Raw genomic sequence first — 17615 nt, forward strand, 5'->3', positions numbered from 1 at the left:
CGCTTAAAAGTCACGCACACAAGCCCCCCCCCCCCCACCCTCTCTCTCTCTCTCCCTCTCTCTCTCTCCCTCTCACACACACACACACACACACACACACACACACACACACACACACACACACACACACACACACACACACACACACACACACACACACTAAACGACCGAAAACGGCCTTATACATGCTATATAACGTATCCGCAATGAGGAAAGCTCGCTGTGGAGGCTTAACAATATACGCCGAACGAGGAAGAAAATAAAAGCGCGGCTGCCGGAGCTACGCGCAATGGATCACTCGTCGTTGTTTGTCCGTGGAATCGCGCGCGCGGAGTATATAGGCTCGTAATCTGCGGCGCACGCTCATGCGGACGCCCATTTGTAAACGGACAGTATATTACAACGACGAAGGCATCGCGGCCGGACAGGAGAAGGACGCGCACTTACCGCACCCCTAATGGCTCGCTCTGCGCGAGAAACATGCCGAGATCGCGACGCCGCGCTATATACGCAGCGCGCGCCTCGTTTAGAGCGCGCCTTCCTCAATACGCGCACGCACTAGGTATTGTGTCCACAACTGTCGTTTCTTTGCGACGTTCAACTGGCGCCCACAGCGAATGTTTTTTTTTTTTTCGTTCGCGGAGAAAGGAAACAAGCAGACGTCGAGGCAATCAATTCGCGGGGCTCTATAGTAGTGCCGCATCTTACGCACTATAATATGTCCAAAATACAGGCTGAATACGTTCTCTCTCTCTCTCTCTCTCTGTTATTGGCAAAGAGGTTTTGTAGTTATAACGTGCAGGTACGTTTGCCCAACCGTCTTTGTACGTGCAGGGGTTGTACTCGTGCAGGGCCTGTAAAGCTCTTTGTAAAACTGTAAGCGCCAGAACGAATGAAGGAATCAATGAATGAATGCGGAGGCATCCGTGAAACTCTCGCATACGTACGCATTCGGCGACATCATATAACAAGTTGGCGCAATGAAAACTCGCTCTGAAAATCAGGCCGCTGCATGCGTTGGTGCACCGATACAGGGCTCCCCGGTTATATATCGCTCCAACAAGGCATACCGACAGAGTTTGTCTGCTTATAACTCTGTCAGCGCAACGCGGACGGCAGGGAAAACCAACTCGGTCCCGGAACAGCGTCGCGCAGAGAAAAGAAAAACTACGCAGTCATGTTTAAAGGCTCGTGCGTCAGCAGCTTCCGGAATTATAGCCAGCGCGTTCGCCTAATTTCGAGGGCTTCATGGAGCTAGTGTGTAATGCGCTTAGCACATACAGCCGGAAATTCCCCGTGCACCGGCGTCGAAATCCCCGTCCCACGTTAGTGTCCCACGTTGTATTATAATGCTGTGCATTCGCGGTAACCATAGCAACAGGTACGCGCTCTATAAGCAAGATGGCAAGATGGGGCTATACGCAAGACGGTTATTCATAGAGCTCAAAACTCCGGTACAGGTCGTCCATTACACGTCGCGCTTCGTGACCACCTCGCGTAAACTGAAAGCGCAACACCAGACGAAACGGAGCATTATAATCAAGAAATTCGGCTAGAAGAGACGTTTATATGCATGTGTCAACAAGCTGGATTATACAAGATACTTTGGACCGAGCGAAAAGAAGGGAGACGATCTGACAGCACAAAGGTTGATCTTCAATCAATCAATCAATCAATCAATCAATCAATCAATCAATCAATCAATCAATCAATCAATCAATCAATCAATCAATCAATCAATGCGAGTTTAAAGGTTATAACTTCTATAGCAGGCCATTCTGTGGCATCCAGTTTGTTTAACTCACTGGCCACGGCCTGGAAAGCAAAGTTCTTTACAAACAATAGCACAGCCTGCGGTTGCGTGCAACTAAGGCGTTTCCAATTTTTCCGAGGTCTGCAGAGTATTCATGTCTTCCTGAACAGTTTTAGCGCGTATCTGCGCATGCGTGAGCGTTATGTTTGCGTGATGACGTGATGACAGCGCATCTAACCTATCAACACCCACGGCGCAGCATGCCAGAAGGCGGCACCTTTGTCTTAAAGGAGAGAGAGGGATAGAAACAAAACAAACTGTAGTCAACATTGGCATCACAAGAAGCATCTACACTCTTAGGCAAAGTTACACCCTTTGGCTTGCCCCTTCTGCCACACAACAATGATCGTTATCTGCCTTGATGCGTTTCCTTTCTTTAACGCTGCGAGCCCGGAACTTTCCAGTAACGAACGGCACGCGCGTTATCAGAAGGGGCACTCCAAAGGGTGTAAACTGTTCTATGCTGATAACACGCGTGCCGTTCGTTACTGGAAAGTACCGGGCTCGCAGCGTTAAAGAAAGGAAACGCATCAAGGCAGATAACGATTATTGTTGTGTGGCAGAAGGGGCAAGCCAAAGGGTGTAACTTTGCCTAAGAGTGTATAACTGGTAAACAGAAATGACTATATAATCCTACATTGCTGATTGTAACTTTTCCTCTTGCTTTTTTAACTGTTTTATAACGTTCACGGACCACACAGAGGTGAAGTCGCATTTCTAATAGATGCAAGCGAATAAGCGATGCACACGGCCAATACTGCAGTCTCATAAAGTGGTGAACTCGAACGGGGGCCTTCGACACCGACTGCATACAATATACGCAGCACAGTATACAGTACAGTACTGCACGGGTGAAGCGGAGTTTCGATCCTTATACGAGGCGTTCGGCCAAAACCACGACACCACGAGGCGACAAAGCGTTCCTCAATGACGAAACCGTTGCGGAATATCTGCGTTCCGCAGCAACAGTCGCTGGGAATACCCCGAGCAATGCGATGGGCGGGAAACGAGAGCGGATGCCAGAGCAAGGCCTGTTGTCACCGCCGAACACTCTGTTGTATAGCTATACTCCAACGCGTATTCTTCGGGTCTTGCTTCCTGCCCGCGTCCGCATATCCCGAAAAGAGAGCGTGCCAGCCATCATCACCATCATCATCATTATCATCAGCCTGGCTACGCACACTGCAGGGCAAAGGCCTCTCCCATACTTCTCCAACTACCCCGGTCATGTGCTATTTGTGGCCATGTTGTCCCTGCAAACTTCTTAATCTCATCCGCTCACCTAACTTTCTGCCGCCCCCTGCTACGCTTCCCTTGGAGTCCAGTCCGTCCCTCTTAATGACCATCGGGTTATCTTCCCTCCTCATTACATGTCCTGCCAATGCACATTTCTTTTTCTTGATTTCAACTAAGATGTCATTAACTCGCGTTTGTTCCCTCACCCAATCGGCTCTCTTCTTATCCCTTAACGTTACACCCATCATTCTTCTTTCTATAGCTCGTTGCGTCGTCCTCAATTTAAGCAGAACCCTTTTCATAAGCCTCCAGGTTTCTGCCCCGTACGTGAGTACTGGTAAGACACAGCTGATATACACTTTACTTTTGAGGGATAATGGCAACCTGCTGTTCATAATCTGAGAATGCCTGCCAAACGTTTATGGCAGGCGTGCCAGCCATAAACGTCTTATACTAGCTTGTATAGAACATTCATACAGTGGCAACAAATGACCACGAAAAAACATCATTCACAGATGTACGCTAAACTGACAACTGATCTAATATTCGCTTGTTTATCAACTTGCTTCAGATGCTTATTTCCTTTTTCTGGCGAGAGTGAGTATACAAGTACTCGTTTGTGCCTATTACCTTTATTCTTGCTACCTCGAACCCCGTCCGATATTGTTTTACTATATGCCAAGCTTTATTCATTAGGTGCATTTTCAATTCATTTACACATTCGACTCTTTCATTTTTGCTGATCATTGCATATGTTGTACCAATTTTTTATCGTTTTTTATATGTACATTCATTTAGTTTGCCGCTTCGGCTTGGGCAATGATGTTGGTCGGCGGTTTGCCATAAATAAAAATAAATAAATAAATAACAGCGATGCTGCACAAGCTAGTTCGCACACCTTTCGGAAGTTCTAGGGGTGCATATAGTTGCTGCAGCTTTCGACGCCGCAGATGTCCTCGGCGGCACGACCTCCGAGATCAGGGAGCGCCCACGGCGCGCTCAGAAATCTCGGAGGCGGCGTGCCGGCACATACGCCATAGCGACAACCACCAGGTGCATTCGTCGTCTGCTTGAGCTGTAGTTTAGAGGCTGATAACAAGAAAACTGTGCAATCACCAGCCCTGCCACTTTGCCAACATAGCTTTATTGGCACACACTACTCACACATAACAAATTTAGCCAAAGTGATATTTCGTGGCAGTTGGTCTTTCACGTCCCAAAGCAACACCGATTTATTTTCTTATCTGATTTTTTTTGTTTCTCAGCTTGGTATATATGTATGTTCCTTTGTATGTATGCACAGTCAACCACAAGAGGTTACGGACCACGGGATATCAGAAAACATTCCAACTGCTGAGCAGCCTGTAATAGTAGTCAGTAAAACCGAACATCAATGCTGTTCACATATAATGGTAGAGGCTGTAAATGCGCATACTAGGCTGCGCAGATATTCAGCTTCTTCTCAGATCTCGTGTACCGTCAAATATTGTGGCTGACTGTACGTGCAACCAAAGCAAAGAACACGAGCGTTTTCGCATTTACGAATAGCGGCGGCCGCGAAAATCGAACCTCGCGCTCAGCCTCAGAACACCACAGCGGGCCAGCACGGTGGATAAAATAAGGAAAAAAAAAAAAAGAGATTGGAGTATCAATTATTAAACGCGAAGGAATAACTAAAAAAAAATATGAAAACGAATCAAACTAAATCTGGTAGAAAGGAACGAAAACATTTAAGGTCAGCTGACGCGCAGCTGCGCGAGTTCTTCCTTTTAAATGTTTTCGTTTTACTCTCCGACAGCCGCTAGAAATAGCGCGCTCGTAAAGATTTTACTGCGCAGCCAGACGACCCCCCTTATGCAAAGGAAGGGAAAAAGAAAAAAAATTTTTACTTTTGTAGGGTTAGTTAGCCCGAGGCGTGCCGATTGTTCACGCATGGCGGGCACGCTACCTTTAACGACTCCCATGCTAAGGTCAGTGCGCATCCATCGTAAATCATGTGAATCGACTAAACCGAACACGTAGCGAGCGTGGCCATCAACGGCTGTAATCACTGCCAGGTTATCGCCATGAAGGCGTCAAGGTGCGTACAAATTGTGTTGCTTATCAACTGTGGCGGTTCTCACGGTGTCACTATATATACTATAGTCTGTCGGTCGATATCGTGCATGTAGCCGCGGTTCCCACGTTCGAAAGAAAGAAATAACGAAAGGAAGAAAGAATGGAAAGAAAGAAAAACGGGAAGAATCGCTTAAGCAACCGCTTGCCGTAAAACGACATTCGAACGTAGTGTGAATATACTCAAGACATCGTCGTATAATGCTATGCACGCCGGCTTTTGGCGATACGGTATCGTTTACGGCTCCATATAGTTGTCCCCAGCAGTTTGACTCCTTTAACTCTTATAATGCGCCATGAACCCAATGAACTGGCCTCAGAAATTCGACGGATATATAATCGCAGCCATGACAAAGGACACAGCATAATCTTTCCATGGCTTCCAGGACATTGCAGCATCAGCGGGAACGACCACGCCGACGAAGCCACCCGATCTGCACATTAAAGTTGTCAACGTGCCATGATTGCTCTTTCACGAACAGACGCTGCGGCTGGGCTGAGATTGATGTCCCGTGAATGTACTTTGCCCCTGCGGGACTCGAACGTTTTCACCATGTGTCGTTCGCGTTCGTTGTCTTCGGATATACGGACGCATCTACCGCCTGAGTTACCACGACGTGAACAGACCATGATGTATACCGTCTGTGGCTAGGCGTTACATTTACGACCACATAGGCCTTCCTTATAGCCAACAGCCCCACGTGTGACACATGCAGAAGCGATGAGACGTTCGCACACATTATCTGGGTCTGCCCGCGATATAGCGCCCAGAGACAAGTGATGTGCAGGGTACTGGACGAATTGGACAATCGCCCATTATCAGAACCAAATTTATATCAGTGCTCCCAAAGAACACCCGCGCTGAAGGCCTTATACTCGCGTTACCAAGGTTCCTGCAGTCTACGGGCCTTCACGATAGGCATTAAGAACGCCGCCCCCTACTGCTCTGTATTGTACGCGGTTTGTTCGTGCCAGTCTCTCTTTCTCTTTATCTCCCGCTTCCATTCTTTTTCTGTTTTATACCCCTACTCATTCCCCCCGTGCAGGGTAGTTAACCGGAACTACCTTTGGTTAACCTCCCTGCCTTTCTATGCATCCTCTTTTTCTATCTATCTCTTCCATCTACACGAAAACAGGAGAACGGTACATTTCATCACTCTAGCATGACTGAAAACGAAGCACCCCGAGCAGCCGAAAACGACAGCTTAAAAACCCTCTGTCCTCCCTAGATCCCTAGGTGAGGGAAAACTGCCTTCAACCTTGGTCCAATCGGAGCGTCCAAAGTCGTCGTAATCGGCCCACCTTTGAAGGGGGAGGGTTCACAGACTCATGTCCGCACTTTTGTTTGACAGAACACACCGAGTGGAGAGGGTCCTCGTAGACAGCGGTTGTCACACTTGACTCAAACTGGCGCCTCTTGATTCCAGAGCTGACTCCGCAGCTAGCCGCCGCGTCTGTCAAAAGACTGACGATTACTGGGGCCCGTGAGAATGCGACGTAAAACACCATTTTCCAGGAGTTATCTTGCTCCAATTAGACTGTGAAGGCAACAGCGAACCAACTAACAATACTCGGTCCGCCAAACGTGGCTAGCCTTGCTGGCGCCGTTGGGCTGTCCGAAGGAAGCGCATTGTTGGCTTTACAAAGCGACACGTCGCAGGTGCGGGTGGCATAGATGGAAAACATTTTATTCAGCATCAATCAGTTGGTTTTCTTTAAGTATCCCTTGGGACCTGGCGGCTGTCTGAGCTTGATCGATGATCGCCCGTTAAGCTTCTATATGTCTGAGCTGCGCATCAGAGCCTCCCGGCCAGGTGTGTCTTGTGTGTGTGCGTATGGACCATGCTTGCCAGGTTTTCACAATATTTGCATCTAGCTTCAAATTGGCCTGGGTAGAGTTTACTAAGTAGTAGCGGATGTGGGTATATTCCAATCTGTAATTTGCGCCAGATCGACTTTTCCTCTTTACTGAGTTTGCGATCCGCATCTGGGTATTCCTTGCTAATTAACCTATAGTATTGTGTGATTTCTCGGTAGGTGATCGTCCTCTCCTATTCTGACGACATGCGTTCTGTGGAATGAAGTGATAAAGCCACCCTTTGGACACCATCACAGGCCCGTACAGAGGCGTGGAAACAACCGGCAAACCAGTCCGTGAGCAGAAAACAATGGACGCCAAGAGTCGAAGTATTAAATGACAAGAATGCACAGCGACACGTCGCGAACTCAAGAGAGATATTTAAAAGTCTCACTGAGTGGTGACAATAGAAGTAAAATAGCAGCCATGGTCAGCTCTCGATAAAAATTCTTTTTTTTTTTTTTCAGAACTCTAAAAATCGCTTGCCAAGTGTACAAGGATTTGTTACCACTTGACTCGAAAGGTGAAAATTATATTTAGCATATACGAAGTCCGGGAGGGCCGCGGTCAACCAGTGTTTTTAACCGTTCATGTTTGTACACGAAAAATAAACTGGTAGCCGTGAGTATTGATTACAAATCGACAACTGCTGCAGTAGTCCTTGGACGTGAATGAACGCCGCTTTTCTGCGCGGCAATTCTCTCAACTACGGACATACACCTATTCCGTAACTTATCCGACACCTAAGTTGCAACACGGACGTCCGTCAACGTTGAAGGCTGCTCGACAAGCGGCAGTGAACGTACGTTTCAAAGAAATTCCAGGAGTCGTTCGTACGTCACACGGAAAGACGCACTACCCGCACAGGGCACGTAGGACGGGGCGCCCGCTTCGCCCTCTCAAAGGTATCGAGGGTTCTTCACGTATTCGGTGTTTCGGAAAGGCATGCCCTTCGCCCGACACTTACGAACAACTATTCAGACATTACGGCTCCGGCGGCCACTACCCCGTAAGATCCGGATTGCAAATGAATGCCAGTAAAGGCAACGATCCGGCGTAAGGACCTGTAAGCTGCGATTTCACTTCGACGTTCGAAGCAAGCTCTTCGATGCCGAACTGCGACGGCTCCTCACTGTCTGGCCCGAAGAGGTATAAAACAAACAGGGACGCCCTCTATAGCAGGCCAACCAGACAAATCGTCTGGCCTCTTTCCTGCTTATCACTCACGAGAAACAGAGAAAAAGACGCAGCGGCCGTCCGCGTCCGCAAATCTCAGCGGCCAGAGATGCCAAACGTTGATATGCGGAAAAATGACCGCGGCTTTTGGGAAAGGAGGGGGCGCTGTCAGTCTGCGCCTCCTCTTGGAAGACGACTGTGACGTCTCGTGCGCTCTGCTATGACGTCACCAGTGGCGGTGGGCGCGGCCCCCGGCTTCCCTTTGACCCGGAGGCAGAGGACGCGCACGTGTCTCCTTCTTACAACAGAGAGAGAGGGGGGGAGGGATCGACGTCCAGCATCCTCCTCCCCTCGAGGTCGGTCGCCCGGCGGTCAAAAGCGTGTCAGGTGTCACGTTGTCCCAGTCACGGGGCCTCTCTCGGTGGACGACGTGCTCGACGCAACGCTCGCTGCCGTCCCTCCCTGTCCGCTGTCCGGCTCCACGTGCGGCGTATACGTTGTGTACGTGTGGTCATACGTCCGCTCCATGACCTTGACCCCGAGGTCCAGACAGACGGCAGGCATCCTTCCGTTTCGGAAGGGACGTGCCCGATCAGCGACCGCGGGCGAAGCGGGAGCCCTTGCCCGCTTTAGACCCGCGCACTTGGCTGGAACGTCCTTGCGCAGAGAGGATGTGGGTCGTATCGCTCAGGTCGGCCGTCTTTGAAGGGTCTCCTACGTCACGATGATTGGAGGGGTCGAGTGCGGCGCGACCTGGTGGATGCCAACGTTATCTTGTTACCCGCCCTGCGCAGCTTGTTCCTTTCGTTGGTCTGCGTCGATTTTAGGTGGAAGTCGCGAGGGAGCGTCGGACACGTTCGCCATGCACTTATGTGGCTGACATTTCCAGCGAGAGAGGGCATATGTGGCGTGCTCGCAAGGTGTACACAGCGACACTCGAAGAGCCGACAGAAATTCAAGAACGGCACTATACGGGTGGAGAGAATTTGGTATACGTTCGTGGCTGCTGCAGCAGCGCGCGACTAAAAACGAGGACTAGGAAAGTCGCGCTGTCGATGCCATGGACTTCGCTACGCCCGTGCGAGTAAGTGAAGTCGCAGAGTTTTTAGAAAAGAACGTCGATGTTTCCGTTGCCAATCGCGGTTCCAAGAAAAAGGTTGACAGTCGTTTAGGTATCCTTGCATGACTTGAAGCCAAAAGCATGAGGACTTGTCAAAGTTATCCCCTTAAATTAAAACTCCACCTTAATCCACTTTTCTATAATTTGTACCGACCTTAATCCACCTCAATGCACTTTAATCCACCCTAATCTACTGTAATCTACCTTAATTCTCTTTAGTTCACTTTAATCCACCTTTATTCAATGTCGGGAGCCGGCCAGGTTCACTGCGGGATATCGCAGTGCGACCCGCAGCAGGTCCAGCGCCGGGAACGTGACGTCATCTCTTGGTCACGTGGGCTTTGGTACCGTCGGATGATAACGCCGGACGTCGGATTTTTTTGCTTCATGGGGGACAGGAGGCTTTCGCTTTAATAGACAGTTTTAGCTGGGCGTCCGCAAACACCCACGTACGCAGAGCGCAAGTTCGTGCGTATACGTAGCGAAGCGCGCGCGCACGAAACGGCAGCAGCTGGCCGGACGCAAAAGTTGCGGAGGGGATCGCTGACTTGCACGCGCAGGAGCCGGTAGTGTGCCACTCAGCGCCGCCATATATAGCCATATGCCAGCTTCTGAAACTGCGTAGCCAATATATCAGCCGCCTCGAAGTCAAACCACAAGCCGAAGTCATTTCTTCGGCCGGAGCAATATCTAAAGATGCGCGCTCGCAGACATGCGAGAACATGTGACAAAGTCCCGCAAAGGCCGCAGAGCCCGCAGCGGAAGCTACGCAGCTTTTGAAAAGCCTGCGGGCGCACGCAAGAGACCGTGCGTGCTCCTGCGTAGTGCGCATGCGCACTGACGCCTCCGCGGGTTTGCTGCGTACTGTTACGTTTCGCCTACAACGCGCGGTAATGCCGGCGCGGATGCAACGGACGCCGGGGCTTTGTTCAAAGCGGCGGACATTTTGGCCCGTTCGACGCCGCCGCAACGCCTACCCGCCAAGCGTGTCCAGGCGTGTTTCAGTGCCACGTGTCTTCGTGTGTGCGTGTGTGTGTGTGTGCCCACGCTTGTCAAAGCGCGGCCGCCGGGGAGCGGAGCTCCCCAAGTGAAGGTTGGCGATGCGTCACTACACTCGGTTCAGCAGGTCTCTCGGCTCGGACGTGCGCGCCGTCGTGGGCTCATGCTCCGCCGTCCCGTGACCTTCATCCCGTGACCTTCATCCCGTGACCTTCCCTTTTTGGACCGCGACGCCGAGAGTATAAGAGCAGCTGCCCCCGGACGCCAGGGGAGAGGCTCCGATTTGTACTGTTGAGTTACGTGCTCTCCCGTCTCTCCACTTCGGTCGACCTGACCGGCCGCTCTTTTGCTATGTTAGAATAAACCAGTTGTTCTGTTACCAGTCTTCTCATGCTTTGCCGGGACCTTCGGATGCTTCCAGTGCCCCAGGCCGCCAGGCCAACGCTACCCTTGGGGCTTGCGACCCATTGGCAATAACGGGCGTCAGCACCGAGACCCCAACAACTCGGGCCAGCGGTGCGATTCCAACAGTACGCAGAGCTGCCGCGGACGCCCAACTAAAACTGTCTATTCATTCCACCGCTGTGCGCGGAATGCGAGGTGGCTCTTTCGCGAGTCCCGTAGTAAAGACAACGACATAGTGCCGCGATAAAGTCCGGAAATAATGTCACGATAAACACTCAATGTCAATGGCTATGTTTAGCAGAGAGAACGCGATCAGCGTGAACCGTTCGTAAGAGTGTAGTAGCAGCTCGGAATGGGCATCTTTTTCAATGTCCAAAAATACAAACAATTAATGCACCCTCAGACGTTACGAGAATAGGTATTGAGAGAATACAGACCGTGGAATACAGGATCGAGACGTAGAGGGGAGATACGAGGCGAGATAACTGCCGCTCGATATAGATAGACATCGAAGTGTTTGTAACGAGAATCAGGTGCACGCTGCAGGCGTCCCGGTTGTAAAATAATTGAGTGAATCGCGTTTTCACTTCCCTTGTCACTCCTCCGCGGCGCTCATCAATAATTTCGCTTTACAATCCGCCGAGTTCATTCGTGGGAACATCTAAAATCTTCGCTATTTCTCTCTCTCTCTCTCTGGGTGTTTGACGCCAAGAGAAATGAGGGAACAGAGAGTTCGAGGATAAGAAATGGCAAAGAGGTTGGCCTGAACTATACAGAGTCGTCGCTCTTTTGTGCTGTCGATGTTAAATGTTGCACATGGTATTTGCATCCGGGCCTACGAAAGTAGATCAACATCAGCCTATTTGTGTTTAGTGCAAGACGAGGGCACTGACCCTCCCAGAGATTGCCCCTCCCTTGCGCCAGCTGACACCAGCTTATGCCTGCAAATTTCCCATAACACCATCTGTAGTTCTCTCCCGCCCTCGACTGCGCTTTCCTTCCATAGGCAGCCATTCTCCAACTCTAAGAGGACGCCGGTTACTTACCCTAAGCCGTGAATTAAAAGGGCCCGTCCAACTCTGTTCCTTAATCTTAATCTCAACTATAATATCGGCTACCGCCCTTAGCTCTCTAATCCCCACCGCTGCTTTACAATAATTAGACAATCATTAAGTAAGGTGCCTGCGTTATGCGCTATAGAGGTAACAGTTGTTCTCTGAATGCAAGTAACACATATGGAGGTTACACTACCCTGAACACGGATGAGGTATTTCTCGTACTGTGGTCGACACACTATAATTTTCTCTTCTAGCTTGCTTCTCCCTTTCTTTTACGCTTTTGCCTGGTCATCTACTCCGTGATGGAGGCAAAGCAGAGCCGCAGTGCCGTCGATATATATATATATATATATAGCGTGCCCCAGCTTACGTTAGCCAAGCTGTTCAACGAAAAAAAAAATAATTATTAAAGAAACACGGCGCAAGATACGATTTTAAGACCTACGGTGTTTGGTCGTCAGACCTCTGACAACCGAACCCCGGAGTTGACATAACCGTATCGTGCACCTTGTTGTTTTTTTTTGCTTTTTTTTTTTTTTTTTTTTGTTCGTTGAGCAGCTTGGCTAACGTTAGCTGGGACACACGGCAGAAACGGGCAATGTCGACGTTTAAGAACACACGAGCTTCAATATCAAGTCAACACAGCTCTGAGCCCTAACCTCCGTAATGTATATGCCTGGAGGACGAAATATGGCTGACAGGGTAATTACAAAGATTGCTGAGGCAGAGAGAACGAGTCGGCGGCCCCTTTGATATTCGAACCTCGTATTGTCGCCGTGGCAGCTAGATGGCACCACCGTTCCGCTGACGTGGAATAGCCGCAGACCACTTCTGATATATCGTGGGGGAAAAACTGGCAAGCAACGTCCGAAAACGTAACACTAAACTTTACCTAAAAAGGTAATCTCTGTGCGAAACTTGAGCGGAGATCAGCCAGCGTTTCAGCAGGTACAGTTATGCACGCTTGGCGCAGTTATTGATGTAACACTCCGCGCGCGTGCAGTGCTTCGTATTGAACAACCCGCGCCGCACTGTCTCGACATCCGGGCAGATTTCTTTCACGAACTAGCCAGCGGCTTATCCGAACAAGACGCTTACTTACACATATCTAGCTTCTCGACGAAACATTCAACATATGACACTCGCAAGAGTGCCTTGTTCCGCAGCGCTATGCTAAGCAGATGTGCAACCACCTCACCGAGATTATCGCTGAACGATAATGACAAGGTGGGCATCAATGGACAGTCAGAAGCGAAGCTGTAGCGTGCGCGCACTCCTTACACATCGTCCTTTTCTTTTTTTTTTTTTTTTTTTTTTTCCTGTGCCCTCGCAAACGCAGACAGATTTCCCCGAACACAGAATTATGACGTCGCGCCGTCGTACTCATTCCGTGTTCCTTTTCTTTCTTACGGGTACCGAGTACCATACTGCAGAGGTCAAACGTGTGGCGCCAAACAACGGGGCGAAGCACTCCGCGAGAAAGCTATACTTTGTATCACCATGTAGTTGCGCGCAGCAGGGCCAAGGCTGCAAGGCCGGCAAACGCAGATGCTTGCGCAGGCAACAGAGCGCGGACGGACACCTTTCAATGCGTATGCCCTCCTGATTGGTGGAGGCTCCTGTAGGGAGGAGGAGGAGTAGATTTTATAATGAAGAGAAAGGGGGAGAGGTCAGCCTGGAGAGCGTGCCTCTAGCCTGCTATACGCCTCACTGGAGAAAGGGGAAGTGGGAAATACAGGGAAGGGTAGGCGGCAGGTGATTATGGTATGGCACAATGAGCTACTATATGCACGTTGTCCAATGTGCGGATGCACGCAATATAGACACAATACACGCAAGTACACACTTGTACACACAAAAAGTTATCGCGCAAACACATTTCGCTCTGTCTGCACGCCTCACAGGTTCTCGAGGCGCCTGTAGCTTCCACAGTGCTGCACTAAACTACCGACACAGAGCATAGCACACATTGTACTGGGTGAAGCCCCAAAAGCTCGGCGTGAAAGCGCACCTTCCTTTTCCTCCTGAAGACGGTTTTCGTGGAACACCCGAGCAGACGTCGTGAGCGCTGCTTTTAGCGATTTGCGTCTGCGCAGCTGGGGGAAGCCCTGTGGGGTGACTCATCGCATACGGTGACCCGAACGGCGCCGTCAAAGTGGCCGTAGCTGATTTGAGAGGCGCCATGCCACGCCACCTAGCTAATTGTGAAGCATTGGGAAGAGTGGCGGCTGCTAGGTGTTGTGGACCAACACATCCTTTGTCCGGGGCCGCGCTTTAAATATGACGCCATCTAATAAGGCAGACGTTCGTAATGAAACCCACGCTGAAAGGCGTTCGCGCTCAGTCTTACCCACGCGTTGTGCAAACTTGTAGCCGTGTTCTCAAGGCTTTTATTTTTTGTTGTTGTTGCTGTTGTTCCTACAGGAGCAATTTGCCATTTCACGGCCGGCTTCGCTAGGAGTAGGAGTATGCCCAATTTAGAACAGACACAGCGCAAGTTCATTTCCTGTATCGGCTGAGGGCCTTTCCGTGTGACGTCGCGGCTCAAAGAGCATGCGATTTTGTATTACTTATACCTAGTCTCACACAACTCAATATAGAGCAGCGGAAATATGTATACGGGGTGATCATTTTTACGTTTTAAATAATTTTCAACATCGACCCTGGCAGATAGCACAATTCTTGTCTTTGAGCTGGATTACTGAGGCGGACATTATTTGCACGAGAAATCGGAACGCATTTTCAACTAATTGAGAAATCACTAGTATCTTCTTAATTTGTTACTTTAAGGCGCATATAGCAATTTACAAATTGTAGCCAGTGAGTTTGCAAGCCATATACACTTACAATAAATTTTCAGGACCACACCAGTTTCGAGGTATTCACTATCAAAGTGCGCGATGAAATACATGGTCATTCCAGTTACTTTTGTGCTTCAACGCACAAAAGAGCCTTTTGTTAAAAAACTCAGAGCCCTTCCACTATGTGAAGAAGGATGACCGGCGAGGCTATGTACGTGGGCCTCTTAATGGCGAACTGCACCCCCGCCGCGGGTCGGCCCGGTATTGCACTATCTTCGGAATTTTTTCCTACACGCGGACACGATAGTGGGTACAGTGGCCCTTAACAGCTTCCCTGTAAAAGTAAGTGGCAGAACAGTGCCTTTTTACCGCGAGCTTGATAGCGCATATACCGAAACCGGAACCACCCTCAAAATTTGTTCCAAGTGGATATTCCTTGGAAACTCACTGGATAAAATTAACAAATTGCAATTTTTACTGTTAAGTACTTAATTCAGAAGTTAATTAGTGAATTTCTGTTAATTAGCTTATTATGTGTTTCGACTGGGTCGTGCAAATAATGCCCGCCTTCTTGAATAATCCAGCTGAAGGTCTATAATTATGCTATCTGTCGCAGGCGTCTTTTCCCCCTTCTTTTTTATAATTTTGTAAAGCTTAAGTACGATCCCACTGTGCACTGGGCGTGTCAGCCAATTAGAAGAGATCCTCCATTGTCCACCCCAGGGACTAAACTGACAAGCATTTTCATTCGCAAGTGCTCTTTGGCAGTGGCATTTATTCGTACGAAGTGCCTTAGCATAGGAGCTTTTCTTGTGAACCCTGACCGTGCGATGCCGACTTACGAGGAAGCTTTAGCTCGGGGGGCTAGCTCCCAATTAAATACATGGGAAAAGAGAAATCGTTTTGCTCGGCGACCGCTGCACCAAGTTTTATGAGGTTTGTTGCATCTAAAATAAAACTGTTAACATCTAGTGACTGTTGGGTGCCAATTCTTTAAAATAATAATTGGCAGAAATCCCATATTTTTAGAAGACGAAACTATCAACTAAACTTAACCTAACTCGACAATAACTGATATCACAATTCAGTAAATTGCACTTAATAGTACATCTAATGCGGATAAACTAGACATATTATACTTGGCTCTCAAATAAATCACTAATATGTCAGTAGAACTCTTCCAAAACCCTTGTAACCAATGGAAGAAATTCAAGTAAAAACATAAACTGACACATCAAATTTTTTCCGCTTTGGATGCTCTAACAGATGCATTATACAGAGCTGCAATGTCTGTTCTTTGTGTAGAGGTACAAATTTGTGAACTTCGAGCTTCTATTTTCTTTCAAACTTAACAATTTTTGAAAGCTCCTTTTAAAAAAATTCAAGCCTAAAATATAAATTCCGCGTCCGACAGTCACTAGAACTTAACTTTGTCTCTCAAATGCAACGTACTTAAATAAAACCGGCCCAGGGGTTATCTCAGAAAGGCATTTCTGCCTTTTAAACTTATCTGAATAAGCGGCATCGTAGTTGGGCCCGAGATAACGGAAGCTTGACGCAGGGATTATGTCGCGCACAATGGGCGAGCCCTCCTCGTCCTCGCTTCCCTGGAACACGCAGACGGGCCTCGTTACCATTGGTTGATACGAGCCCTGGCCTTCACTGCATTGTACGGGGCGCGTGAGAGGGAGCATGGGAGGCGTCCCATTTTCTACGCGTCCTACTGGTGGCTCTGAAAGCACGGCCTCCGAGATCCTGCAGCGCGCGCCCTCCGATCTTGGAGACCACGCTTTGCCAGGTGCCAAACCGCTCGACGCACGTGGAGACGTGGAACCACTGCCTCCAACGCGCACTGCAGCATTGACCACCTCAGCGCTCCCTCGCGGGTTGCAGAATGAAGCGTCTTTCTTTAGATCACTGTAATCACTATCATCAGCTCGGCGCACCCAGCGCCACCTGAGCTAGAGTCGTGCTCGAGTCGAGCTCTGGCGGCTGGCCGCAGACGTCGCCGCGGCCGGGACTCTCGCATTCGATAGCTCGACGACACAACACGTTTTGGCAGCCGAACGGGAGCCGATTGCCGCACAAGCCGGCAAACGTAAACGGCGATCCGCGAACCGTCGATGTGGGAAACGCTGCCGCCGCTGACGTCAGCGGGGGACCTGCCGAGCCGACGCGAGGCGGGCACGAGAGAATTCGTCTCCCCCCTTCGAACGGGGTCAGGCGGACGTGCCAGGGTTCGTGGAAACGAACCTTGCCCTGCGCATACGCAGCGCTATAGTCTCCTGTGCATAAGAATAGCGGCCGATGCTAAAAATAGCTCCCCAACGGCGGCTCTATATACTCGGGCGCGTATCGCCGTACCGAAGCTAAACATTAACAGAGATGCAGAGGCGGTGCATAGATAGAGATCTTCGGTTATGTGCCTTAGATCCCGTTCTGCTCGTATAATGGCACAATGAAGGTCTCGCCGAAAGTGTGAGTCAGACGGTGTTCGCCGAATCGCGATTTGCATGTCCGGTTTTCACTACATGGTCTGATTTCTTTTTCTTTCCTTTCTTTTAGTTCATTGGCATCATGGGTGATGTACGCCACCCCTTCCTCGCTTATAGAAACAGTACATAACAAAGATAAGCCGGCTCAAACCAGCAAGCAAACAAGCGAACGAGACAGGATACCAAAATAAAGTGCAGATAAAGGTTTTAACCTCAGGATCAACAGGCATTACAGAGGGGAGCGATTAATAATTATAAATAACCGGATAATAGATTTCAAAAAGCAAGAGAGGGTCTTCCCAATTATTCAATGATAGGTAGAACCAAACAAGGGTGCGTCAGAAAATGTTACAAAATATCGACGAACAGTGCAGTATTAGCTACGAAAGAACCGAAACCGCGACAAAAAAGAAAATATTACAAAATAGTGATTAACGCGTTCACAAATTTGTCATGATTTGGGATTGTTACCTATCACGTCACCACGGCTATCGCTTAATTGTCCGGAAATATTGACAGAAATATCAACCTGCTCGTAT

General features: G+C 49.3%; 1 protein-coding gene and 1 long non-coding RNA gene across 2 annotated transcripts in view; one reads left to right on the forward strand and one right to left on the reverse strand.

Moving 5' to 3' along the window:
- The window catches only part of LOC126533113 (inositol-trisphosphate 3-kinase B-like), a 256065-nt gene that overhangs the window by 179235 nt on the left and 59215 nt on the right, over positions 1-17615 (reverse strand). The window lies entirely within an intron of this gene.
- Positions 3981-17615, forward strand: part of LOC129385298 (uncharacterized) — a 207301-nt gene continuing 193666 nt past the window's right edge. Inside the window, exon 1 of the long non-coding RNA XR_008612876.1 lies at positions 3981-5129. This is a non-coding gene — a long non-coding RNA (uncharacterized lncRNA). The remainder of the gene's footprint in view (positions 5130-17615) is intronic.

Source organism: Dermacentor andersoni, chromosome 7, assembly GCF_023375885.2.
Source record: "Dermacentor andersoni chromosome 7, qqDerAnde1_hic_scaffold, whole genome shotgun sequence".
Classification (NCBI taxonomy): Eukaryota; Metazoa; Arthropoda; class Arachnida; order Ixodida; family Ixodidae; genus Dermacentor; species Dermacentor andersoni.